The sequence below is a fragment of the Pleurodeles waltl genome, chromosome 5 (assembly GCF_031143425.1).
Source record: "Pleurodeles waltl isolate 20211129_DDA chromosome 5, aPleWal1.hap1.20221129, whole genome shotgun sequence".
In the NCBI taxonomy this organism is placed as follows: Eukaryota; Metazoa; Chordata; class Amphibia; order Caudata; family Salamandridae; genus Pleurodeles; species Pleurodeles waltl.
In genome coordinates this window covers 104,456,371-104,484,292 of record NC_090444.1, presented here as the reverse complement: position 1 = coordinate 104,484,292, position 27,922 = coordinate 104,456,371, and the positions used below count along the sequence as shown (strand labels likewise).

Genomic DNA, 27,922 nt, shown 5'->3' with positions numbered 1-27,922 from the left:
GTGGGTATGCTGGGTGGGTGCTGTGGTGGTGTTTCCTGATGGGGGAGGCTCTGTGGTGGTGTGTGACTGGGCCTGGGTAACCAGCTGGCCAGAGGTCCCTGATGGGCCAGGTTGGTCATCCAGATCCTGAAGACCAGAGTTGCTGTCATCACTGTGGGCCTCTACTGTTGGGGGACTGGATCTTCCTGGCACCTCCTCTTTGCTGAAATTGGCTGGGGTACCTGTGAGGATGTAAATGCTGTGTTATTGTTTCTGTGTCTGACATATTGTGCATCTGTGGCTTGCCCTCTTTGGTTGAATTTGCTCTGGCAGCTTTCACTTGTGTAAGGTGGTATATGGTGGGTTAGCTGATTCTCTCTAGTGTGCATGCTTTACTGATAGGTGTCCATGCAGGTCTGTGAGTGGTGTCCATGCATTGGTATGGCATGCAGGGCTTGGCATTGGGATAAGTGAGATGTGATAGTGGGGTGTCTGGTAAGTGGTGGAGTGATAGGAGTGAGGGTGGGGGTATGTGATGGCATGCAGTTAGGGGGATAGTAGTAGTATAGAGTTGACTTACCAGAGTCCAGCCATCCTCCTACTCCGGCCAGGCCCTCAGGATGCAGTATTGCCAAAACTTGCTCCTCCCATGCTGTGAGTTGTGGGGGAGGAGGTGAGGGTCCACCGCCAGTCCTCTGTACAGCGAGTTGGTGTCTTGCTGCAATGGAACGTACCTTCCCCCGTAGGTCATTCCACCTCTTCCTGATATCATCCCTAGTTCTTTGGTGCTGTCCCACGGCGTTGACCCTGTCTACAATTCTCCGCCATCTTCCTAGCTATCGATATCTGCTGCACCTGTGCTCCAAATAGCTGTGGCTCTACCATGATGATTTCCTCCACCATGACCCTTAGCTTCTTCTCTGTGGATCGGGGGTGTCTTTGTGGTGCCATGGGTGTTGTGTGGGGTGTGTAGGTGAGGGTGTGTAGGGTGATGTGTTGGGGTGTGTGATGTGGGGTGCGTGAGTGGTGTATAGGTGTAAGTAGTGTGTGGCTCTGGTTTTGTCTGTGGTCATGGTGTCTGTCTCGTGCCAATGGTTTGTAGTCATAAAGGGTTGTGGGCAATGTGGGTGTGTGTTTTATAGTGGTGTGGGTGTATTGGTGTGGTGTGTGTCTGGGTGTCAGGTGTGTGTTGGTTGAATTGTCCAATGTGGTGTTGTTTTATATGTGTTTGTGTATTTGGAGCGTGGCCGCAAGTGGTTTACCGCCATTGAATGTCCGCCGTTGTGATTCGTGGGTCGTAATGTGGGGGGTATTTCTGTGTTGGCGTAACGGTGTGGGTTTTGATACTGCCATTTTATCACTGACCTTTGGTGTGGCGGATTTGTGTCTGTGGCTGAATAGTAACAGATTGGTATATGTGTGTCATATTATGGTGAATGGATATCCGCGGCGGTAAGTAGGCAGCAGTCAGTGTGGCGGTAAGTGGGATTTACCGCCACTGTCATAATGAAGGTCTACGTATGCCTTGGACCAGATGAACACTGACCTGGATATCCCCCTCAGTCACCATCAAACCTAAAATCTTAGTCCATTTGTTCGCTAATGTTGTTCATTAGATCCACTAGAGACAAAAAAGTGTTATACAAAATGCTAATAGAACAAACTTTGGACAGATGAACAAACCACTCCAAAAATAGATTGAGCCACACAGAGATATCATTAGCCAGTAAATGGAAGACAAAGGGGGTTATTCCAACTTTGGAGGAGTGTTAATCCGTCCCAAAAGTGACGGTAAAGTGACGGATATACCACCAGCCGTATTACGAGTTCCATAGGATATAATGGACTCGTAATACGGCTGGTGGTAAATCCGTCACTTTTCCGTCACTTTTGGGACGGATTAACACCTCCTCCAAAGTTGGAATAACCCCCAAAATCTCTAAGCTGTAGATATCTAAAGAAACCCTGCCGGTATGTGCCATGAGAACCCTGAAGTGACTTGAAAGAGAGGATTATCCCATTAGAGGACAAGTGGTCAAGTTGTTTAAAACCAATGTGATGCCAAAAGTGTAAATAGCTGTTATGTCGACCTGTCGGACGAGGGAAGTATACAGATTAAAGGATGCAATACTACAATATGTTTTTTTAATTGAAGTCTAAATCCTGTGTGTCTTACCCAGGTGACTGGTTGACACCTGTTCGGTATAAGTCAATAAGGACGCTCAATGAAGGACCACACGCCAATTATGAATACAATTTAGCTTTACTAGAATTTCTTGTAAATTTAGGCATTTAGCACATTAACAATAGTAGAATAAGAATAGCACTGAAAAGCGTCTATTTATTTATATATAAGTACACTACAAAGAGCATCTGTGCAGATATATAAGCAAAGAGTTAATTGACAGATATAAGCTTTGATTAACTGTATACCAAAATGCATCACACTACGATGTTCAGGAAGCAAAATATAAATGAGTTGAATACTTCAGATAAGCTTTGATTTACTGCACACCAAAATGCATGTTTCAATTACTGCAGCAAGCTCACACTACGATGTTCAGAAAGGAAAATATAAACAAGCTGAATACTTCAGATTATAAACACAGTGCAAGCATAAATAATCAATCATAATAATAGAGCAGAGAAACAAAGGCCTTTCATCCCTGTGTGGAACTTAACTTAGTCCACGAAATGCTGGGAAGCCCTCTACCACCTGCATGGACCTCTCTCCCCCTCAAGCATCACAGTCTCTGAACAGCAAAACAGGGAGGCAGCGCTGGGCCATGGCAGCTTTCACAACCCCATCTGCGAGCTTCAAATCCCTCACCCGCACTTCAGTGCTTAAATAACTTGAAGCTTGGATTCTATCTCTTTCTGGCATTTTCTAGCTATGTTATCAGCACTTGGCTGCTCTGCCCTTCCCCAGCCTTTGTTTTCATTCCATCTTCTCCCTGTACTCTCGTTCTTAAGGTTGAGACAGAGGGGGTGATTCTAACTCTGGCAGGCGGCAGAGGCCGCCCGCCAGAGTTCCCCCCTCCAGAATACCGCACCGCGGTCGTAAGACCGCTGCGGTGATTCTGGGTTTTCCACTGGGCTGGCGGGCGACCGCCAAAAGGCCACCCGCCAGCCCAGTGGAAAACAACCTTCCCACGAGGACGCCGGCTCTGAATGGAGCCGGCGGAGTGGGAAGGTGCGACGGGTGCACTTGCACCCGTCGCGAATTTCACTGTCTGCAATGCAGACAGTGAAATTCAAAGTGGGGCCCTCTTACGGGGGCCCCACGACACCCCATACCATGGCGGCGCAGCGAGCTGCGCCGCCATGGAGGATTCCTTTGGGCAGCGGAAAACCGGCGGGAGACCGCCGGTTTTCCTCTTCTGACCGCGGCCAAACCGCCACGGTCAGAATGCCCTGCGGGGCACCGCCAGCCTGTTGGCGGTGCTCCCGCCAACCCTGGCCCTGGCGGTCCATGACCGCCAGGGTCAGAATGACCCCCACAGTCTTCTACACAAACAAGCTTGAAAATAATATCATGAACTTTTCCACATTTTTCGGGGGGTTTCAGCAGGCATCACGCTCATCTACACTGCTCAAGCTAATTAACCCTTCGCGTCACAATGTCTTCCGCACCTTTCCCTATACTGATCACTCCACCCCTTAGATGAGCGCGATGCATGCGAAACAGATATCATTTAATTTGACATTCCGCTAGCTAGGTTGCTACTAATACTTGTCAGCGTTATTCTAAGCGCCTGCATCTTAGTATAAAGCTGTTTTGTGCATACATATAGTCTACATAGTATAGTCATTAGTGTAACACAAACAATCAATAACCAAATTAGCTGTTGTAACACTATATTTAGCGTCTTCATAGCTCCTAGTGCCCAGCCTAAGAAGATGTCATACCAATGATGCTCAGTTATTTGCTGGATGCATGAAGCAGTGTGCTGTTTAGCGTTTATGGTTATCAGTATGGCTGTATCCTTGGTGTATTTAGCTGCCATTTTAAATTTAGCAAAGGTAACTTGTGCGTAGTGCCTGATTGCCTCTAATCTGGGTAGCTTAACAACAAGCGAGATGTTCCACTCTAACTGCGCACGCATTTGCGTCTGTAATGTGGTTATGGTGAACTTAGTCGGTCGGTACAAGATGTGAGTGCTTATGTCAATAATGCTGGTAATATTGCGCATACACATTACTTGCTCTCCGGTGGTTTGTATAAATCCGTTAATAAGTAAGGGATGATTAATGACATAACATATGCTCTCTGTCCCTATCTGATATAGGTTTGTGCCATTTAAAAGGATAAGGTAACCATTCATATTCTCCCGGTATTGTGTGAAGACATGGATCTAGCACCCGTCCAGTGTGGGTACATACCCACCCCTTAGACCAATCTGCACATCTAGTGGGATCTACAGTGTGATTTGTTTCATCAATCCACTTTTTGTCAGTGTGAGGTATCCACCATTCTTTTACTTATCACTACTGGGAGCAATATAAAGGGGCACCATATGTCAGGAGGAAGTTCACTTCTTGCTATATCAAAAAGAGCATAACACATTTCTTCCTCACAGTGAAACTGTATGGGCTTTACCCATATTTCTTCAGGCAAATGCAATTGTTGTCTCCAATATTCACCCTGAAGCTGTCCCCATTCTGCTTTAAAGTCTGCATACTGTTGATTAACAATGCTTTGCCATAGTATGCACTGGATGCCCTTGGACACTGCTTGTGTGTTTTAAAAGCTTTTTTCCGAATTGTTCATAAATGAAATTATGCCATTGCCAATCGCGATACAAACCACGCAGAACTTTCCATACTTCTTGTGAGTGTGTGGACCCCCATTGAGAAATTACTTTTATGGCCTCCCCTGTACTATATTCTGTAGAAGATAGCTTATTCCTAATGGCTTCAACATCAAAAGAATTCAGGGCCCCTACCCCGATTCCGGTGGCCCCAGCTATCAAGGACCCTAGATGTCTTCTAATGCGTAACTTTGGTAAGGGCCATAAGTGTGGTGTCCATGGTGCGCATAATGGATCATACTTTGAGACCTTCCCCTTGGCAATATTTATCTGTAACACAATACGATTAATTGTGCTTGCATGCAGAGCTTGCTTACATCCTATTCCATATCGAACTATAGAAACGTTGCTTAAGTTGCTAAACATGCGTCTTTCGGTTACATAAAACACGAAGGCTGGTGGTTTGGAGTATCGAACTCCTTTGGTTCCATTGTTCATTGTAACAACCACCATATGTCCTGGTATCACAATATTTACATATCATGTTTAGCGTATAATTCAAAGCCTGTACTGTTGCTGGCGTCCCCTGCAACTCATTCAGTCCTTTGGCATGTCAGATTTGCTGTCCAGTTACCTTTCAGGGCACAGGTCACAACTTTGGCAGCCATTCACTTGCCTCCAGGTACCTTCACGTTGCAAAGTAAAACATATCTCTGGTCATCAGTTACGTTAGCGGCTTGAGATGCACAAGTGACATGAAGGTCCGTAACGACATTCTCTGCTACATTCGGTCTGACCACAAACAGGAACCACAGCATTGACGCCGATGTCATCGTTTGTGACCGTGGGGTAAGTCTCACTGCAGGTACAAATACAGGTACACTAGAGTTCTTTAACAGTACAATATACGTACTCCCCACCCCTTGACTCAATATCTTTCCTGCCTCTGGCTTTTTCCCTGGATGGTTCACCAATACTTTTCTTCCTGTGCTTCCAAATCCTCCCTCACCTCTCTGGGTGTTATCGGGGGGCAGATCTTTCTTCAATGTGGGGGGTGTACGCTTGTTCACAAATCAACCGTGCAAGTCTGTCATGTGCTGATAACTTTTTTAGCTGTTCTTTCACCAATCCGTTATATCTCTTAATCATGCCTGCAGCTTGTGGATAATAACTAAGGTGCACAATCCACCAAATTCCATGTTCCTGCCCCCAGCCCTGCACTGTTTTCCCTGAAAAGTGTGTGCCCCTATCTGTTTGGATCTCATCAGGTGCCCCATAATGTTTTATCAGGTAGTTTAGCCCTCGCAAAGTGGACTTTTGATCTGCAGACTTACAGGGTATACCCAACATAAGGCCAGAGTACGTGTCCACCATGGTCAATACGTAGCTTTTTCCTCCTTCTTTTGGTAGCGGCCCGATATAGTCCAATTGCCACACTGTAGCAGCTGCAGTTCCTCTTCTGATATGGCCGCTAGGATTCTTTTGCACGGGCATTTGTCTAATCTGGTTGCATATGGGGCACTCCTTTACTGCTTGTTGCACTTGTTCTTTAGTAACTGGAATTTGTCGCTGCTGTGCCCATGCATAAGTGCTATTCTCTCCTAGATGTCCGGATGTAGCATGGTCCCTGTTTGCTAAAGCAGCTTCAGCTTCCTCCTTGATGACCACTGTTCGCGTTTTGGCCATTTGATCTGCAGTGTTGTTGAATAGAGATGCAAGTGAGGTATCCGATGGGCAATGGGCATCCACATGTCCCACATAGATTTGACATTTTTGCCCTTTCTCCCACATCTCTTCCCATAGCTGCTCGTCTCCCGAAATGGGGGTGCCTTTAATTTTCCATCCATCCTTGCGCCAAGTCGTGGCCCAGCTTACTAGTCCTTGGTAAGTGGCCCGACTGTCAGTGTACACAAATGTTTTCTCTCCGATGGGGGCCTGTTCGATCACTGCTGCTTCCCCCTGCAGTTCTGCAAGCTGGCTTGATTCATTATCCCCTCCTCACAGCAACATTGTTTCTGTAGCAGGCTGGAATGCGACTGTTTGCCATTGTCTTTTTCCTTGATAGTACCAGGCGGTACCATCTGTGAACCATGCATTTTGCTGTTCTTCTTCAGTGAGTCGTTCAAAAGGCGGGGCTGTCCTAAATGGTGAGGATTCAATTTCAGAGGGCTCTGGCGCAGGGGCCATTGCCTGCAAGTCCACTGCCCCTAGCTTATCTTCTTGTAACTTCGACACTCCTGCTGGTCCCGGTTTTGTCCTCTGCTGCTGATACCATTTCCACTTCACAATGGCAAACTCCTGCCCTCTGCCTACTTTATTGTCAACCCCTCCTTCTCTTGTCCAACCTAGTAAAGAGACCCATGTTTTTAAGGTGACCGGCCGATCATCAGTTATGCGTTCTGTTTCCACTAAGGCCCAATCTTGTGGCACCCTCTTTTTTCCCTGCCTCTGCCATAGGCTCCACATCACTCTATCATCTACATCATCCTGTACCATCATTTCCAGCTCAAACGGGTCTCCTTCTGTGATGGGACCTAACATAAAAGGATTCTGTAATGCATCTTTTGCTCCAGTGTCCCACAATCTCACCAACCATTTAAACAAAGGCTCTGCAGGCATCTGCCTAAACATACGAGTTATCTCCAACAACTCACTCTGTGTATAATCTCTTACCAAATGAGAATTCTGTATTTGCCCACCATTCACTCCCTTTGATCTATTTTGCATGAGTGGGCGAACCTCCATTACACTTCCCCTTTCCCCTTTAATTTCACCTACACGTTCTTCTCCACTTTCAACTCCACCTAGTTCTGTTCCATATACTTCCACCTCATCCTCCCAATTCCAGTCATCATTATCTGAGACTGTCCCATCCCAAGTATATGGATCCCAATTTTCTTTGCGTACCAATGCCCTCACTTGCACAGTTGAGGGTATTTTAGGCTTCTGCCTACTCTTCTGTTTTGCTACTCGTACTGCTAATGTGGTGCACCTTGCCTCCATTTGATCACCCCGAGTCACTGCACTTTCTATCGTCACTTTCATAAGTAGCTGCCTTTCCTACAAGGCTGCAACCTCATCCCGCAGTTTTGTCTTCCTGTATACCATACGGAGCGCAGACAGGAAAAGCCACCCCACTTGCCCTGCTGCTTTCAGCTCCAAGTTCCCCCCTCTTAGTTTCACACTCTCGACCGCATCTTCCACTAAGAGAGGAGTCACTTTCTCATCTAGTGCTTCCCATAAAATCGGCGCTGCCCACCGGTCCAGGAGTCCTACCACACCAGAGAACGGGTCAGTTGCTAACCACCCGGGAATGGATCTGGCTTCTGCCCCATGCTGCCTTCCGCTCGCTGCCCCATTTTTCTTACGTCTCCAAAGAGGCATTATTGACTTATGCCCCACTTCTGGTACCAAAATGTCTTATCCAGGTGACTGGTTGACACCTGTTCGGTATAAGTCAATAAGGACGCTCAATGAAGGACCACACGCCAATTATGAATACAATTTAGCTTTACTAGAATTTCAGGTAAATGTAGGCATTTAGCACATTAACAATAGTAGAATAAGAATAGCAATGAAAAGCATCTATTTATATATAAGTACACTACAAAGAGCATCTATGCATATATATAAGCAAAGAGTTCATTGACAGATATAAGCTTTGATTAACTGTATGCCAAAATGCATCACACTACGATGTTCAGGAAGCAAAATATAAATGAGTTGAATACTTCAGATAAGCTTCGATTTACTGCACACCAAAATGCATGTGTCAATTACTGCAGCAAGCTCACACTACGATGTTCAGAAAGCAAAATATAAACGAGCTGAATACTTCAGATTATAAACACAGTGCAAGCATAAATAATCAATCATAATAATAGAGCAGAGAAAGAAAGGCATTTCATCCCTGTGTGGAACTTAACTTAGTCCACGAAATGCTGGGAAGCCCTCTACCGCCTGCTTGGACCTCTCTCCCCCTCAAGCATCACGGTCTCTGAACAGCAAAACAGGGAGGCAGTGATGGGCCATGGCAGCTTTCACAACAACATCTGTGAGCTTCAAATCCCTCACCCGCACTTCAGTGCTTAATTAACTCAAAGCTTGGATTCTATCTCTTTCTGGCATTTTCTAGCTATGTTATCAGCACTTGGCTGCTTTGCCCTTCCCCAACCTTTGTTTTCATGCCATCTTCTCCCTGTACTCTCGTTCTTAAGGTTGAGACAGAGTCTTCTACACAAACAAGCTTGAAAATAATATCATGAACTTTTCCACGTTGTTCGGGGGGTTTCAGCAGGCATCACGCTCATCTACACTGCTCAAGCTAATTAACCCTTCGCATCACAATGTCTTCCGCACCTTTCCCTATACTGATCATGGTGATAGCCAGCCAATGTCTTAAACCTAGTACGCTTGAACTAGATAGATAAATGAGGCCCTGCATAGATAATAAAGTACAATTGAAAATCTAGTACTCAGTAAACAAATAGAATAGCTGCCAATTGAGCCCACCCATGACTGATAGCAGTCGGTGCCCAAAAGAGGAAAGAAAATACAACTGCAGTGAGGGAAGGACCATACCTCCTATATTGCGAGGTCGCTGCTGATACGGTATTGCGCAATAGGGTGTTTAATATCCCCCATATAAATCCCTGCCAGCTAGTCCAACCATTTTAAAAACCTGCTTGGGAAGATATATTGGTATAGACCAAAACAGATAAAAAACCTGGTCATAATAACCATTTTAATCAATTTGCATCACCCAACAGCCCCAGATGGAGCTTATCCCATTTCCGGAAAATTGTCAAGGATTCATGATAGAGCCCCTCATATTTAAGATCGACCATGTCCATCATTCAGGGGGTAATACAAACTTCTAAATAAGTGGCTTCTCTGACATGGTGGAAATTTGTAGAACCTAAAGCAGAGCTAATTATAACTTGAGTTTTATCGATGTTCAATTTATATCCAGAAACTATAACAAAATCAGCAGCCGCCTCAATACCAATAAGTGCTAGAGCAGGAGATGACAAAAGGATGGCAATGCCATCCGCATACGCCATTACCTTACCAAGAACCAATTATGGCACAGTGGGGGATTGTGTCCAAGAATTTATGTTTCTGGATAAATTGTTTCAAATATAATGAAAATAAAAAGGGGAACAATGGGAATCCCTGCCAAGTGCCCAGTTGAAGCATGACACTGTCAGATATTTGCCCTCTTCTAACAATTCAGGCGGATAATGAAGCATAAAGTGTTTTGATCGCGGTTAAACACTCATGTCCGACCCCATTTTTGCAAGGACCAACCAGAGAAAGCCTCATTAGACCCTGTCTCACACCTTCTCGGCATTGGACAGAATCAGTCCCGCAGCCTCTCCCTGTGTTTCCGCGACATGCAAAACAGAAATGGCCATATTGATATGAGCAGTAGTATCCCATCCCAGAATTAATCCATGCTGCCTATTATCAATAGGCAAAGTAGGCAAACTTCAAAGGAAAGTCTTTGTAGTGCACAAGGCCCTGCCTTTCCTGCCCTGGTCCCAGACACACTCTAGGGGGTTGGAGACTGTGGCCCTCATTACAACCCTGGCGGTCGGCAGAAAAAATAATTGAATTATGACCATGGCGGAAACTGCCAACATAGACAGCCACTTTAACACTCCGACCGCCACGGCGGTACAAACAGCATGGCGGTCACCGACAGGCGGAAGACAATGTAACGCCCACACTATTATGACAGGCCAATCCGCCACCTTTTCCGGGGCAGATTCAACGCAAACAAAAACACAGCGGAAACAGGACTTGGAAGGGAAAACATCCACCTCTACACAGCCCACGAGGAACCAGGATGGCATGGAGCCTGAACTCCAAATACTCCCTGCGATAGTCTTCCTGCTCCTCTACCAGGAGCACGACTGATGGCGGCGACGACCACGGTGAGTACTGCACCTACAACACAGGGGAGGGGGAGGGAAAAGAGAGTGACATACACATACAACGCCCCCACCCACAACAACACACACACCAATACATGCTGAAACAGGACAAAAGGAAATGATTGTAACCATTGTAATCAATAAACATCCATTAGTCAAAAATTTATATACACTATAAAAAATATGTACACCAAGAATTCAAGTCCAGGTACTGCACCTATATAGTCCGTGGACCACTGGGCCCAAAATGCATGGGGGAGGCCCACACTCGATACCTCATCGAAATGGAGAGAACACTGCAGGGGCATCAGATTGAAATAAAACAGGCACCTCAGGGGGAAGGGAAGGGGGGGCACCTCAGCCGGATGAGTGCACAATGCCAGCTCAATGAGGGGGCTCCATGCCCATTGATGTATCCTGAGGAGTGCAAAGCCTCAGTCTCTCAAGTCTCTCCAGTGGGTGGTTTGCCCACTGCTTTATCCTGGGGAGTGCAAAGCCACAGTCTCTCAAGTCTCTCCAGTGGGTGGTTTGCCCACTGCTTTATCCTGGGGAGTGCAAAGCCACGGTCTCTCAGATGGATGCCTTTCTCCACTGGTTCTGGAGAGGGCTTTGTGCCCAGAGTGCTTCATCCTGCCAAGGACTGAGGTAGCGGATGCCTTTCTCCACTGGTTCTGGAGGGGGCTTTGTGCCCAGAGTGCTTCATCCTGCCAAGGACTGAGGCAGTGGATGTGACACTCCACTGACGGTGGGGCAACATCGAAGCTGCCCAGGCCCCTGGAACTGACCACCAACCTTGTACGAATTACCACTGGAGATGGCAGCCATGTCTGCGGTGGTGCCACTGGCTCAGGATGTCGCGTAGCCGCTGGCAGTGCTTGCGGCGGGGTCAGTAGCGGCGGTGCTTGCGGCGGTCATTGGGGTGGCGATGCTTGCAGCAGTCATTGGGCCGGCGGTGCTGGTGGCGGCCTCACTGACTGCGGTGCAGGTGGCTGGCTCACTGACTGCCGTGCTGGTGGCTGGCTCACTGACTGCCGTGCTGGCGGCGGTGTCAGTAGCGGCGGTGCTGGTGGCGGGCTCACAGACTGAGGTGCTGGCGGCGGTGTGAGTAGCGGCGGTGCTGGTTGCGGGCTCACTGACCGCGGTGCTGGCGGCGGTGTCAGTAGCGGCGGTGCTAGTGGCGGGCTCACTGACTGCGGTGCTGCTGAAGGGCACAGTGTCTGCGGTGCTGGTAAAGGGCTCAGTATCTGGGGTGCTGGCGGCAGTATCCGTGGCGGCGGTGCATGTGGTGGTGCCGGTGGTGGTCTTGTCCGTGCAGGTTGGCGGCGACGTTGACTTGCCTTTCTTTTTCAGGCCCTTCACCACCTTGAATGGTGGCGCAGCTGAGCCCTTGCTGGCAGGTGTTTTGGCCTTCTCCCTCCGAGATGTGGGCAACTTCTTCTGTTCTGGAGGTGGGGGAATGTCCTTGGACTCGCTCGTTTGGACACTGGCAGCCATGTTGCTTGGCGCACTCCAGAATCCGGATATTGCTGGCACCACTGTGCCCTGTGATGTGGTGGCTGAGGTGCTGGGTTGGGAACTGGAAAGGCGGGCCCTAGGGGACGGACGGGGGGGGAGGTGAAGGGAAGAGGTCAACATTTGAGAGGAAAAGCTTTTTTGACACACTGGGACGGGTAGATGGAGGGAGTTTGGGAGTGGAGGAAGAGGTAGTGGTTGTAGGAGGTATTCATATGCTGACTTTGGGTGAGGGTGCATGGGCTGGAGGCTGTCGTAAGGTGGATGGCTGTTGGGTGGGTGTGTGACTGCGTTTGTGTAGTGTGGGAGGAGGGCTGACAGACACACTGGGAGAGGACACGGGGGATGTGTGAATGGTAGTGGGGGTGGTGAGTGCACGTGAACGGTGTGTGGTGACGGGCATGCTGGTGATGGAGGTAGTGACTGAAGATGTAGTGCATGCAGGTGTGAGTGGAGACGTGACAGGAAGGGGGGAGGGAGACGTGGAGGAGGGGGACACAGTGGAGGCAGTGGATGTTGGTATGTGTGCATGGGTATGATGCTTGTGTGAGTGCTTGTGGGATGTGTCGTGCTTATGTTTGCCAGAGCCACCCTTGTGTGTTGAGGTGTGTGCATGCTGGTCTGATGGTGTGCTTGCTGTAGGCTGAGGTACTGGGGATTGGGTCTGGGTGGAGGAAGTTTGAGGTGGGGAGGCTGGATACAGGGACAATGACTGCCATCAGTGCAGAGGCCAGAGCCTGAAATGCTCGCTGTTGGGCTGCCTGGCCAGAATGAATGCCCTCCAGGTATGCATTTGTCTGTTGCAAATGCCTCTCTACACCCTGGATGGCATTCAGAATGGTAGACTGCCCAACAGTGAGGCATCTCAGGAGGTCAGTAGCCTCCTCACTGAGGGCAGCAGGGCTGACTGCGGCAGGGCCTGAGGTGCCTGGGGTGAAGGAGATGTCCACACTCCTGGGTGAGCGGCCACGGGACACACGCTGAGGGGCTGCTGGGAGGGCGGAGCTGGTAGCGGGGTGGCGGGCGTACTTGTAGATGCGTTGGGGACAGAGGGGCCCGCCACCGCAAGGGAGCTCCCATCAGAGGAAGAGTCGGTGTCGCTGGTCTCAGCTCCTTGCCCCGCCATGGAGCTCCCATCACACTCCGTCCCAGTGGTGACTTCAGACTCCGTTGTCTCGCCCTCCAGGGCCATGTGGGATGCAGCTCCCTCCTGCTCCGGTGGCACAGCTCCTCCACCTGATGATGCTAATGCACACAAGAACAGGGAGACCACAAAAAGGGGGGGGAGAAAGACATATTCAGTGCATACAATACCGCTACCGTCGGCGGACACTACAGACACAGCAGCCCTCTGCACTACGCCATGCACTTAGAGTTCATTAATTAATCACAGGGACATGGGGTACATGGCCTATGCCCGATTGCTGCACACATGGAAGCCACAGGAGCCTGACTAGGTGTAGATGGCTCTTACCACTGGTGGGGATGGGGTGCCACTTAGCCTGCCTCACAAAGGGTCCTTGCCTACAAAGCTCGCCCTAGCCTAGGGGAACCCACTGCCCAGCTCTCCCACCCAGACACCTCCAATGCCCGCAGAGGCAGATGGATGTGACGGTACTCACCCCCTTGTGGCTGCTGTGATGCTCTTAAGCACCCATCCAACTCCGGATACACCACCGCCAGGATCCGGAACATCAGAGGGGTCATGGTGCGATGGGCACCCCTCCCACGTTGGGAGGCCATCCCCAGCTGGGCCTCCGCAGTCTTCTTGCTCCAGCGGCGAATGTCCTCCCATCTTTTACGGCAGTTGGTGCTCCATCTGTGGTGGACCCCCAGGGTCCGGACGCCCTTGGCGATGGCACGCCAAATATCCTTCTTCTGGTGGGCGCTGACCTAGAGGAATTGTACAGGGGAAAATGTAAAACTTTAACTGTCCGGACCATCACAGTCATTGTCCCACCTTCCCACCCTTGCCCTGACGCACATACACTCACCGTCCTATCATGCAGGCCTCATCTCCACCCCGTATCTTCCATCCACACCACTCCAAACAGGCATTGCCCATACAGCATGCTCACAGTGTACTCACCTGTTTGTCTCGAGGACCGTGGAGTAGCGTGTACTGGGGGAGGACCTCATCCACTAGTTTATCCAACTGCTCCAATGTGAAGGCAGGGGCCCTTTCCCCAGACGTGAGTGAACAGACAGAAAATGTCGGTCACATCCGCGGCGGTGTGTACCGTCATCGCCGGCGTACCTCGTCATTGGCTCCTGGAACCCATAGGGCCCAATGTTAACCAATGCAGGATTGCGCCGCGGTCTTCGACCGCCTACCGCGACAGTGTAGAACGCCAGCGCAGGTACCTCATATCCCCTTGTCCCACATTACAGGTCAGGCAGCCGCCATTTCAGGGGGCTACATGGCATTAATTTTAAATGCGTCACACATATATAGGCCTTGCATATACACAGAGACAGGCACATAGCGTATTGACAAATGTGTGCAATACAATTGTTTTTTTACTACCTCAGTGTTAGCTGATTCTGTGCTCGCTGTTCTCATCCATAGGGCACGTCCGCTGGGGCAGGTGAGGAGATGGCGGCATCCTCCGCTGGTGGACCTGTCGACAATGGAAGAGAGACATGTAATAGTCACCTACAGACTTGATCGTGCCACAATCCAGGAACTGTGTGCCCAGTTGGAGCCAGACCTGATGTCAGCTATCCGCCATCCCACAGGAATCCCCCCCTCTAGTGCAGGTCCTGTCAGTACTCCATTTCCTGGCAAGTGGGTCTTTTCAAACAACAGTGGCCATAGCATCAGGGATCAGAGTGTTTTCTGCCCTGCTGAAACACATGCGCAGCTACATTGTGTTCCCTCAGGTGGAAGATTTGCCTACAGTGAAAGGTGACTTCTATGCCCTGGGACATATCCCCAACATCATAGGTGCCATTGATGAGACACAAGTGGCCTTGCCTCCCCGCAGGAGTGAACAGGTGTACAGAAACCGTAAGAGCTACCATTCAATGAATGTGCAGATGGTGTGTTTGGCTGACCAGTACATCTCCCATGTGAACGCCAAGTTTCCTGGCTCAGTGCATGACGCTTACATTCTGAGGAATAGCAGCATCCCTTATGTGATAGGGCAAGTCCAGAGGCACCGTGTGTGGCTAATAGGTGAGGACAAGGACCCTATACCCTGTGAATAGTTGTCTGGGGTTGTCCCTAGGGGTTAGTGTGTGTCTAACAGATTTCCCTCGATATTTGCAGGTGACTCTGGTTACCCCAACCTGTCATGGCTACTGACCCCAGTGAGAAATCCCAGGACAAGGGCAGAGGAACGCAACAATGAGGCACATAGGTGAACTAGGAGATTGATAGACAGGACCTTCGGCCTCCTGAAGGCCAGGTTCCGGTGCCTCCATATGACAGGTGGTTCCCTATACTACTCACCAAAGAAGGTGTGCCAAATCATCGTGGCCTGCTGTATGCTGCACAACTTGGCTTTGCGACGATAGGTGCCTTTTCTTCAGGAGGATGGTCCTGTGGAGCCTGTGGACATTGAAGAAGAGGAGGCAGAAGAAGAGGACATAGACAACAGAAACAACGTGATCCAGCAATACTTCCAGTGAGACACAGGTAAGAAGACATCACTGCCTCCTACATCTGATAAAATTGTTAGACCTATCATCTGTCTGTCACTTTCACCCAGTGTATGGACCCTGAATTGTCACTTTGCCTTTCCATTTCACAGATGTGGGTCCCACTGTGTGACCTCTGCTATGTTACCTCATGGACTAGAGCTGTGTGACATAGGTATGTTGACAATAGAATGGACATTGCTATGTTCCTCAGTTATTGCAAATACACATTTGTGAAAGCACAGACTGACTCCAGATTGTTTTGTGATTCAAGGGTGTTTATTTAGAGGGGGTTGTAAAATGGTCAGGGGTGATGGTGGAGGAATGTCCATGGCAGAGTCCAGTTATTTGTCTCAGAGGTGCATTGTCCAAAGGGGCATAGGAAGTGGAGCTAGGGTAGTTTAAGGGTGGACAGGGTGACAAAGTGGGACAGAAGGATGACATTCAGGGTGGTCTCATTTCTTGGCGGGGGTCTTGACATTGTTCTCTGTCTTTGTCCTGGATCTCAGGGACCGCTTGCGGGGTGGTTCTCTATCTGCAGGGTGTGGGGTGCTGGTGTTGTGGTCCTGTCCACTAGCGCCGGCGGAGGTGGAGGGCTGTTCATCATCCAGGCTAGTGTCAGGGGCCTCTTGTTGTGCCACAGTGTCCCTCCTCGTGTTCACAGTGTCCTTCAGCACCCCTACAATGGTGCCCAGGGTGGTGTTGATGGACTTGAGTTCCTCCCTGAACCCCAAATACTGTTCCTCCTGCAGCCGCTGGGTCTCCTGAAACCGTTGCCATCGTCTCCTGGGAATGATGGTACGCTCCCATGATGTTGGAGAGGGCCTCGTGGAGAGTGGGTTCCCTGGGCCTGTCCTCCCCTGTCGCACAGCAGACCTCCCAGTTCCCCTGTTTTCTTGGGCCTCTGTCCCCTGAACCGTGTGCCAACTGTCACTGCCCCCAGGTCCCTGCTGTTCTTGGGGTGGTGGGTTTGCCTGGGTTCCCTGTAGTGGTGGACACACTGCTGCTTGACGTGTCCTGGGAACAGAGGTATGGGCCTGCTGGGTGGGTGCTGTGCTGGTGTTTCCTGAGGGGGGAGGCTCTGTGGTGGCCTGTGACTGTCCCGAGGTCTCAGATGGGCCGGGCTGGTCATCTAGATCCAGTTGGACAGAGCTGCTGTCATCACTGTAGGCCTCTTCTGTGGGGGGGGGGTGGACATGTCTGGAACCTCCTGTCCGGTGACGTTGGGTAGGGGTCCTGCAGTGGTGTAAAGGCATGATTATTGCATCTGTGTGTGCCATGGTGTGCAATGGGTGGGTGACCCTGTACCCCAGTGCTTACATTCTTGTGTAGGACCTTGTGTGATAATTGTTTTGGGGTCTGTGTGGGTATCTGTAGTGGACATGCTTTGGTGATGAGTGTCCATGCTTTTTTGTTGCATGCAGGGTTTGGTGTTGGGATGTGTGGTTTGTGATAATGGGACATATGTGAGTTGGAGTGATGGGGTGAGGGCGAGGGTGGGGGTATGTGATAGCATGCAGGTAGGGTGGGGGATATGGTAGTTAAAGATTTGACTTACCAGAGTCCATTCCTCCTGCTACTCCTGCGAGGCCCTCAGGATGCAGTATAGCCAAGACCTGCTCCTCCCATGGTGTTAGTTATGGGGGAGGAGGTGGAGGTCCGCCGCCAGTCCTCTGAACTACAATGTGGTGTCTTGAGACCACGGAACGCACCTTCCGCCGTAGGTCGTTCCACCTCTTCCTGATGTCATCCTGTGTTCTTGGATGCTGTCCCACTGCGTTGACCCTGTCCACGATTCTGCGCCATAGCTCCATCTTCCTAGCTATGGAGGTGTGCTGCACCTGTGATCCGAATAGCTGTGGCTCTACCCGGATGATTTCCTCCACCATGACCCTGAGCTCCTCCTCAGAAAACCTGAGGTGTCTTTGCGGTGCCATGGGGTGGTGTGGGTGATGTGTGAGGCGGTGTGTGTTGTGATGTGTGAGGGGATGTGTTTGTGTGTGTTGTGTGAGGTGCATGGATGTTGTGTGAGTGATGATGTTGAGTGCCTGTGGATGCTAGTTTGTTGATGGTAGTGTCTCTCTCTGTCCTTCTGTCGCAATTGTGGTCGTAAGGGTTTGTGGGTGATGTGGGTGTGTGTTTTATATTGTATTGAGTGTGTGGGAGTGGTGTGTGTATGTGTATCAGGTGTGTGTATTTCGAATTGTCCAATGTGGTTGTGTTTTGTAAATGTGTGTGTATTTTGAGCGCGGCGGTGTGTACCGCCAAAGGTTTACCGTGGTTGAAAGACCGCCGCGTGGATTCGTGGGTCGTGATAGTGTGGGCGTATTCCTGTTGGCGTGACGTTGGAGTTTTTGTTATCGCCAGTTTATCACTGACCTTTGGTGTGGTGAACTTGTGTAGGTGTCTGGATTTTGGCGGATTCCGAACTGTGGGTCGTAATAGCTGTAGCGGAATTCCGCGGCTGTGTGTTGGCGGTCTTCTGCATGGCAGTAAGTGGGATTTACCGCCAATGTTGTAATAAGGGCCTGTATTGTCTAAGGACAGGCACAGCCCTATTCAAGAACAAGTGTAAGCTCCTCCCACCACTCTAGCCCAAGAAGACCCATCAGGGTATGCAGGGCACACCTCAGCTCCCTTTGTGTGACTGTCTAGAGTGAATTCACAATCAGCTCAATTGTCATCCTGGCCTAGACATGTATTCCACAGCAAGGCAGAGGCACAGAATGGTTAAGCAAGAAAATGCCCACTTTCTAAAAGTGGCATTTTCAAACAGACAATATAAAAACCAAGTCTACCAAAAGATGTATTTTTAAATCGTGAGTTCAGAAACCCCAAACTCCATATCTCTATCTGACCCAATGGGAAATTACACTTAAGAGATATTTCAAGGCAATCCCCATGTTAACCTATGGGAGAGATACATCTTGTAATGATGAATACCGAATTTGGCAGTATTTCACTATCAGGACAAGTAAACCACACCAGTACACGTCGTACCTTTTAAATACACTGCACCCCGCCCATGGGGGTACCTTGGGTCTACGTTAGGGGTGCCTTACGTGTACTAAAAGGGAAGATTTGGGCGGTCGGCATGGCTGTTTAAAACTGCACACACATACACTGCAGTGGCAGGTCTGAGACATGTTTACAAGGCTGCTCATGTGGGTGGCACAATCAGTGCTGCAGGCCCACTAGTATCATTTGATCTCCAGGCCCTGGCCACATGGTGCACTATGGGCCCTGGCAGTAAATCAAATATGCCAATCATGGATAACCAAACATAATCACAATTTACACAGGTAGCACTTGCACTTTAGCACAGATAAGCAATGATAAAGTGCCTAGAATACTAAAACCAGCATAAATGAAGTCCAGCACATAGTCAAAAATACAGGAGGCAGAGGCAAAAGACAGGGGGAACTGACTAAACAACTGAACAATGTAATGTCAGGCATTATAGCCCTCCTGCCTCTCAGGAATACCTAATATACGGAGGTTGTTTCAATGCATATGATTTTCCATGTCCTCCAGCTTATGCAAAATCCCACTAAGCTATGTATTTCATGGACTTCCACCTGAGCCTGTGTGTGCTGTGCAGTCTCCTGCATCAGTATGGACCGATTTTCCACGTCATTCAATCTCCCAGGGAGGATGTCCAAATTTTAGTAATTTTGCACAGCGATACCTGGATCTTGGAATGTGTAGACTTCAAAGATAATGATTTCTAACAGGTTTCTTCCCTGTGTACTTGCAATAAATAGCTGACAGGGATGGGGTAGGGTGAGCAGGGAGTGCTGTAGAAACGTCCCTATTCTCCAGAGGAGATTGATTGGCCAGAGCACTGAGGCCAGAGGGAGAGGAGAGAGCAGAAGTTACAGCTACAACACAGCCTAACTCTGCCACTCCCTCTCCGCAGAGCAATATAACCTTATTTTCACCCCCAGTGTTCACAGGTGTAAGCTCTATACTCTCCGGGTCCCATGAGAAGTTATCTTCAGCCAATGCATCAGCCTCCAAAAAGTGTTCACCCATGTCTTCTGGCTGCATTGTAGAGGGCATTTTGGAGGCATACTTACACTAGCCCTTGCTGTCTTCAGTAAAGCTTGTTGGAGTTTCAACTTTCCATTCTGATATCTTTTTTAGCCATAGTGTTAGCAGCAGCCTGCTTACTGGCTGAAATATGAATAGAGTGTGCATATATTATAATATCCGCTAAAGTGGCCAGGTTTTATAACCTTTGCCACTCTAAGTCCAAGCCTGCTCCAGACACGGACCTCTCTCCATCCAACAAATCTGAAAAAAAGTCTCTAGCATTTCTTGTGAGTCAGGCACGAAAACCCCATTCTCAGGAATGTTGGTGGCCAAGGATTGTACCTGTGGAGAATTAGGTGTCTTGTGAGGGATGGACAGATTACTATAAGAGCCAGGGCCAGCCCCTGCACTCACCCTTGAATTAGCACCGTAAACATCAGACCTCAGAACTTCCTACACAGACAAAACTGACTCCCTCCCCCACATACCCCTGACCAGTGCAGAGCCAGCCAAGTCCAATTCGATAGATGATTGTCTCAACAATCATTAAAACAAATGCAAACTATTAATAGGGTGAGGGCATTTCAAGGGAGAAGGCTCAAGAGTTAAGGTCTCTTTTTGGAATTTATCAGACTGTTCGGAACCCGAAGAGGTAGACTGAGCAACATAATCCTGAATAGTGATGGATGGACAAGCCAATTTGGATGCCTCTATGCACATGTGGGACCCCTTCCGCAGTTTACCAGAAAAAAACAATCAGACGTTTTCTGGACTGGACCCAAGCCAGGGGTCCAGGCCAGCCCACCAGGGGAACCAGTGTGAGAGGCACTAGGAGAATGCTGCTGAAGATAAGGTGAATTCATAAGCATACCAGTATCTGGAATAGATGTAGCCAAAGAAAACTGTACCTGTACTAATGGCCTTTCAGTCTCAGTCTCAAACGCTGGGGCACTGCGGCTTGCTGTACACTGCTTCTTTACCTCTTATTTGGTTGCACCATTGCATTTACCTTGGGTTCCTCTAAAGTCGACTTTGGCTTTTTGGGCTCTTCGGGCTCCAGCTCAACTTTGGGCTAAAACTCTGTCTTGTGAAAGCTGCTCCATGTGAAGATGGCACTGGGTTATGTCTGTCAGCAGGGCCCCTGGTCGACTGCCGCTGCTGCTGACGTTGCCCAGTGGGCCCAGCTATCCCAGGTACTAACCTTTGAGGTCCCCCAGTCTGCTCCAAGGACCGGTCAGAAGCGCAGCGAGAGTGAGCCACACCTCCACCATCTGCTGCTAGGCATTGGTCTGACATAGCGCGGAGGCATGTCCTTCACCTCACAATCCCCTCGTTGGAGATAAAGCAGCACTGCAACAAGTGTGGAATCAAGCCAGAGCGAGCAAACCAACAAAAATAGTCAGGATGGCTCTATTGCCGATTTGAAGGCTGCTAACATCCCTGCTAACATTGCGAAGACGCGGTCTGCTCCTTCATCACCATGACGAACAGTGGAGCAGAACAGAGCATGGAGCATTTTCCGGGCAGGTGAGTTCAATCAGCTGTGTGCCTCCATCATCAGGACCAGAGCAATTAACTCTCATCTTCCAGTCTATGCACAAGAATATCTGCAAAGGTTGTATAAACATTTTACTGCCTTTTTGAATACTTACACTAAATCTTGCATACCATAACATCATTCAGCTTAGACACTAAGCTTCTCATATTTATGGAACTGGACTACAAAGGGTGCCACACTAATTTATTTTCTTTCACAATTTAAAACACCAAATACATATGCATGCTTTGTTCTTGGCACTTGGATTATGGCAGACTCAGATAAAGGCACGCTGAGTTCTGACCCCAATCCCCTGGTAGGACCTCACAGTAGCCCCAAATGCAAACTTTAAAAAATGCACCATATCAAAACCCCATGCTAGCCAATTATCACACAACAATGTACATTTTACAGCTCAGAAGACAAATCATCCTAAAGCAAGTGCAATATCATACCAACATTCACACTTTTGTGTAACTGAACTGAACATTCACACTTATGTGTAACTGAACCTGGCTTGATAGACCCAGAATGATTTCTTTCAAATACGGCATGCTATTGTTCCAAGAGTCAATCTCACAGAAAACTTTTGCACAAGTAAAAGTGAAACTGCAAGGGACTGAAGGATATCCTTCAACTACGGTATGCTACGTTTGCCGCTGCCAGGCCCAGAAGAACATAATTGCGCAATTAAACTTGCCAATGCCAGGCACAGAAGGCAGGAATGGTGACTCCTGTCTGAGGCAGCAGTATGCACCTGCGCTATGTTGTGCATGGTACAAAGGATCTGAAGTAGCAAGTCAATGGGCTACTATCTTCTGATGAGTACCAAAAGTAAGAAATACATCTACCGGTGCTTTTGCATTCACTTTGCAATGTACAAGTACCACATACATTCATATGTGTATGTAGAGATGTTCAGTACTGGCAGCACTTACATTTGTCAGTGAATATTGAAAGAAAGTGCTCAGGCATGAAACGTGTGCAACCCTTCGTATTAATATCATCTTCATTTAATGGTATTACTTGGTACTGCCAAGCCGAGAAGGATATTTTACTTTACCTTGCACCATGTTGTGAGAAGAATTCAAGTGAGTGGCAATAAATCTGGTATAAGCAAATTCATACTTCATATGTAAAAAGTTGATATTTTGAGCGCTGTGAATAATATACATTTAGGGCTTTAAATGATAGAGTTACACTTAAAATGTTTCTTGCAGGATAAGCTTAATTTGGGAGTGGTACAACTGGCTACATTTGGCTGCAATTGGTTGACTTAGGCTTCATTTGTTCTTGTACTTAAACAACTTTGGCACTTAGAAGGGCTTCAGAAGGGGTTTGTTCCAAAATCTGGCAACAATGATTACTGCAGTAGCATGGGGTGCATATGTTCAACAGACTTTCTATTGTCACTGTCGCAGAATGTTGGAGTGGTTTGCCTGTATCATCCTATACTGGAAAGCCCATCCGCATTGTCAACTTGAATTGGAGAAGCATGGAAAAGTATTTGGCCTGACTTCACTCAATCCATATATTACATGGGAGAGAGGTGTGCTGTTGCCAAAGTTCATGTGAGTTCTATGTGGTTCTAGTTGGTTTTTAACATATGATTATGAGAATGAATTCAAATAATGTTTAGAAGGGAAGTGCACCCAGCATATTTAGCCATTGACAGTGGTGTGCAGTTGGCTTAGAATGTGATGCAATCTTTCTTGAAAGTGAGCGACATCAAAATACATAAGGACTTTTTGTACAATCCACAATCAAATGGGATTGTGGAAAGAGCTACTAGGCTAGTCATAAGTGCTATACAACTGACTGTAAAAAGTAGTTATGTTGTAAGAAAAGTGGTGGTAGAAAGTGTGTGGACACATCATACTACCCAGCATACATTTTGTGCTGAAGAACTTTTTAAGTTAATGAGAGGAAGGAAGACAACAACTAAGCCTGTCCTCTAATGAATGATGAGGATGGGTTGGTGTAGAAAAAGAAAACTGAAGGAATTATGGTAGAAAAGCATGGGTGCCAGTGGGTGACTTGATCAAAACAAATAGGAGATAAGATGTGATGGCTGTACCACTGCCATACAAAGTTGGGGATTGCTGTCATTAAACTGATAGAGATTCCAAATATTCTGGGGCAAGCGCTGGACATTAGCCATCTGGGTCAGACTGAAAAAGACCTGTTCTGCTGGGAAGAGGTTCTTTTCTCACTTCAGTTATCTTTGATGCGTCATTGTTCTTTGAAAAAATAAGCAGCCACATATTAAATAGAAACAAATATGTGAAGCAACACTGAAAGCTTATGAAGTAGCATACAAGAATGTTCTTTACTGGCATCCTTGTTGACGTGGCATAGAGGGCCAGTAAGACCCTAGCTGGGCCAAGTTATCCTCCAGTCTTGAAACCCACTAATACACTGTATACAACAACTTAATGTTCTCCAAACTGCTTTCACTCACCCACAGTTAAAATTGTCTTTCGTTCAACATGATGTAATCAAGAGATCTCAAATTTCCCGATGTCATAAAAGTCCAGCTTATCCGGTCTCTTTTCCTTTAGGTACTGTAGTTTAACTTTTCCGTTACGAATGATAAACCTGCACATTCCTAATATAGGACTACTTGACAGACGTTTGAGCCAGTCTTGCAACCTTGCCAGTAGTTTGCCACAATGGGTTTTATTTTTACTTCAAGGCTGAGAACTATTGGTAAAATCAGAAAAAGCTGTTAACTTTACCCTTTAAAATATAAACTTAAAACGTCAAATAAAAGAAATGACTTCAAAAATACTTCAGACTCATCTAACCTATTGCTATGTTTTGTGTTTTGTTTTTAAACTCAGTAAGATGATTATTGTCTGGTTAAAAAACAAACATATTTTATGTCAGAAAAAAAATCATCATTCAGCTAACAGCTTCTGGACCTTCCTCAATCGCCAAACATGAAGAAATGGCCAGTATTTTCCTCTGAAAATGTAGGAAAAAGTAATTCCAGGACGCTGAACACCTATACACAGACATATCTATGTAGACGAACGCCAACATCTATAAAATATATTCTTTGCTATCCATAATATAACCTTTATATTTTATGTGTGTTCATAGCTAGTAGCATTTTTGTTTGTGTATGTATTCGCGGCTCAAATTCAACCCAATAGTCAATGTGAAAAAAACCTCAGGCAAAAAGTCAACATCTATTTGTGTAAGAAAACAGTGTTTTCTGTTTGTTCCAAAGCACATAATTGGATAAACATTGTAATCAACTAATTTCACGCACTGTAGTGCTCACACACATTTATGAAAATTCAAATTTTGCAAAATCCTCAACTCCCGTTTTAGACAATTTTTCCGGGCCAGCGTTTATTCAGGGGTATTGCCGTCACTGCTTCCCTGAATCGATTGAACAAAACTAAGAGTAAAAAATGATTCGAAGAATGCTCACCAACGTGTTTAATTCTGAGTGCAGTCACCCAGCGTCTGCAGCTCTATTCTATGTCAGGACCAGAGGCAAGGATTATGCATATCTTTCTTCACTCTTTATTTAACAGCAAGTTCAAAGTTCAACAAAACCACGAAGAACTACAACACCCATGGAGCAACGTTCCCATGGTAACCAATGTCCAATCATTGCTCCTTCCGACTATATGTATAAATATCCCTTGCCGCTCTTGTCCGCCCTCTTCCTTCACTGCTCCACTGTCAGTTAAGTCTTCTTGCCCTTATTGCCTCTTGAGTACTTTTTTGTTATAAACACGATTGTTTGTTGAAGCTGTTCTTGTACACGGCATTGATTTGCTCTTCTCTCGCTTGTTGCTAGGGACGCTCTCCGCGCACAGTAGGCTGTTTTGCCCGAGCGCTGATTCCACACGCTGTGACGTGTCGGCTCCACAAGAGGGTGCTCTTCCGCGCCGCCGGGTTCTACAGAGCGTTTCTAGCGTTCGAGTCGCGGTAAGCGCTCGATAGTTAGAAATTCAGCACAACAGGTTTTTTTTAGCCAAGGCTCACATTTAACCCCTCCAACCCCCACAGAACACCACTTTGTGGTAAGACTGCTTCCCTCTGGGGAATGACGCGCGACCTTTGGATCGCGTTTAGAGACTGTTAGGTCCCGTATTTTGCTGGTTTGGCGACAGGAGCATGGGGGGGTACCCTACCTATTTTACAGGGTGTTCTTCTGTTAGAACTTTCCTCTTGAGTCCCATGATGCAGTCCATTCAGGACCATAATTTTTTCCCCAACATGTCCCCAGGGAAGGGCCCTTCACAGCGCACTCTACCCCCTGGGGTAGATGTTTCGCTCTCTCAGGCTACAGCCCAGGCACTGGCCCCTATTAAAGAGAGTGTGGCACAACTGGCGAAACGGGTGTCCAAGGGGACTGGCATGATTGGTGGGACGGGGGCTGGACTAAAGACTACGAATGTCACGTCTCCCAAGAAATCGCACAAGCGCGACGCGGGGCACCTAGAAGGCTTTGAGCCCCTAACTGAGGCCTTTTGTAAGAGTGCGTGTGCGCCTAAGCGCCCACCCTTCCGGGAGGGATCTCAGCCCGGACTGACTGGTGAAGAGGTTCACCATATATTGGACCCTGTTGTGGGGTCGCCCAAACAGGTTGAAGTGAACTCTGAAGGGGATACCTCCTCTGCGGAGGAACAGGACTCCGGTCACTCCTAGCGCCCTGGTGCCACCACACCAGATCCGCAGGAGGCACATGACTCCGGTTCGGACATGTTTAAACCCAAGGGCATCTATCATCCTAGGTCATCAGAGTGGCGACCGGAGCAGAAGGTGGGCGAATATGTGGCTAGCAAGATTCGACAACCTCTTGACAAGGAGGTTCGGGCCAGCCTTAAGGCCGAGTGTCCGGGCCCTACTTTGCCAGATAAAGTTGCGGCGACTCCGGACATAGATCCGAAAATGTGTACAAAGTACACGAAGGACCCCAAAAAGGGTATTGACAGGTCCTGGAGGGCTTGCCAGGACAAGCTGCTAGACATTTTAGGACCCCTAACACAGATAATTCAGTTAGCCGAGTGTGCAAGACAGACAGACACCCCCCTGCCGACGGATGTCATGGCTGGGTGGGCCCAAAGGGCAGTCTGCCTCCTGGGTAACGCTAACTGCGCCATCTCGTCAGAGAGGCGCAGTTCCTTACTTATTAAGAAAGACCCCAAACTGGAGGAATTATCTAACTCAGAGGCAGGAGTGATCGCCCAGGGTAATTTATTTGGCGACCCGTTCGTCAAGGAACTGGGCAAATTTGTCACCACTTTTTTCGGCGCTGGACAAGGCACAATCTTCCATCAAGAAAATCTTCCCTGGGAAGGTTTTGGGGGGGCGGACGAGGCAGGGGCCGCTCCTCCGGCTGCCTCTATCAGCGGGAATGATCGCCCAGGGTAATTTATTTGGCGACCCGTTCGTCAAGGAACTGGGCAAATTTGTCACCACTGGACAAGGCGCAATCTTCCATCAAGAAAATCTTCCCTGGGAAGGTTTTGGGGGGGAGGACGAGGCAGGGGCCGCTCCTCTGGCTGCCTCTATCAGCAAGGCCCCAACTCCTACGGCTACAGAAATAATGGATGGCGAGACGGTCGTCCAGGCGCCTTCTTCCCCAATCAGGGAAGGGAAAGGCAAAGCAAGCAGGAACGCCCGAGGAGGAACGAACGCTCGAAGAGGCACTACTGGTGAGGATTACCCTTTCTTCCCCTCAAATTATTGGAGGGAGATTACGTTTATTCAGGCACAAATGGGCAAGTATAACTTCCGATGCATGGGTGTTACAGACAGTGACAGGGTTTCACATAGAGTTCTGGGGAACACCGGTCCAGGAGTGTATGCCGAGACCCTTGTTTTTTTCAGATGCGGATTCCGCTTTGATAGACTCAGAAGTTCATGACTTTCTTCGGAAGGCGGCCATATGAAAGTCTGTTCTTCACCGCAGGGTTTTCATGAGCAATTTCTTTCTGGTAGAGAAAAAGGACAAGGGCTTTTGCCCATTTATCAACCTCAGAACATTCAACGAGTGGGTGGTCTACAGACACTTCAAAATGGTAGGCATTCATATGCTCAGGGATATCCTGTTACAGGGAGACTGGATGATTCGTCTGGCCCTCAAGGATGCTTACCTGACGGTCCACCTTTTTAACCCTCATCACAGGTTTCTACAATTTCTTTGGAGGGAAGGTGTTCGAGTTCATGTCCCCCCCCTTTCGGCATATCTTCGGCACTGTGGTGTTTCACCAAACTGCTCAAACAAGTGGTGGAATACCTTTGGTCCAGGGGGATTCGCCTAATCATTTACCTCAACGATATCCTCCTTATGGATCAATTCCGGGCCCAACTTCTATCCAATGCGACCACGACTATTGTAGTCCTCCAGGATTTGGGGTTTGCGATCAACCAGCAGAAATCGGATCTCCTGCCCTCGCAGTCGATGACTTTTCTGGGCTTTCTCATAGACTCCCAATCAGCTTCCCTCAGCCTCCAGAGCTTGAAGATTTCCAAGATCAAGAAGGAACTGATGAAGGTCA

At 48.2% G+C, this 27,922-nt stretch overlaps 1 protein-coding gene across 1 annotated transcript in view; it reads right to left on the bottom strand.

The window, feature by feature from the left end:
- Window positions 1–24,905, bottom strand: part of ESCO2 (establishment of sister chromatid cohesion N-acetyltransferase 2) — a 182,005-nt gene extending 157,100 nt beyond the window's left edge. Inside the window, exon 1 of the mRNA XM_069233721.1 lies at window positions 24,838–24,905. The gene's annotated coding sequence lies outside the window, so the exon portion shown is untranslated. The remainder of the gene's footprint in view (window positions 1–24,837) is intronic.
- Between the last annotated feature and the right edge of the window lie 3,017 nt (window positions 24,906–27,922).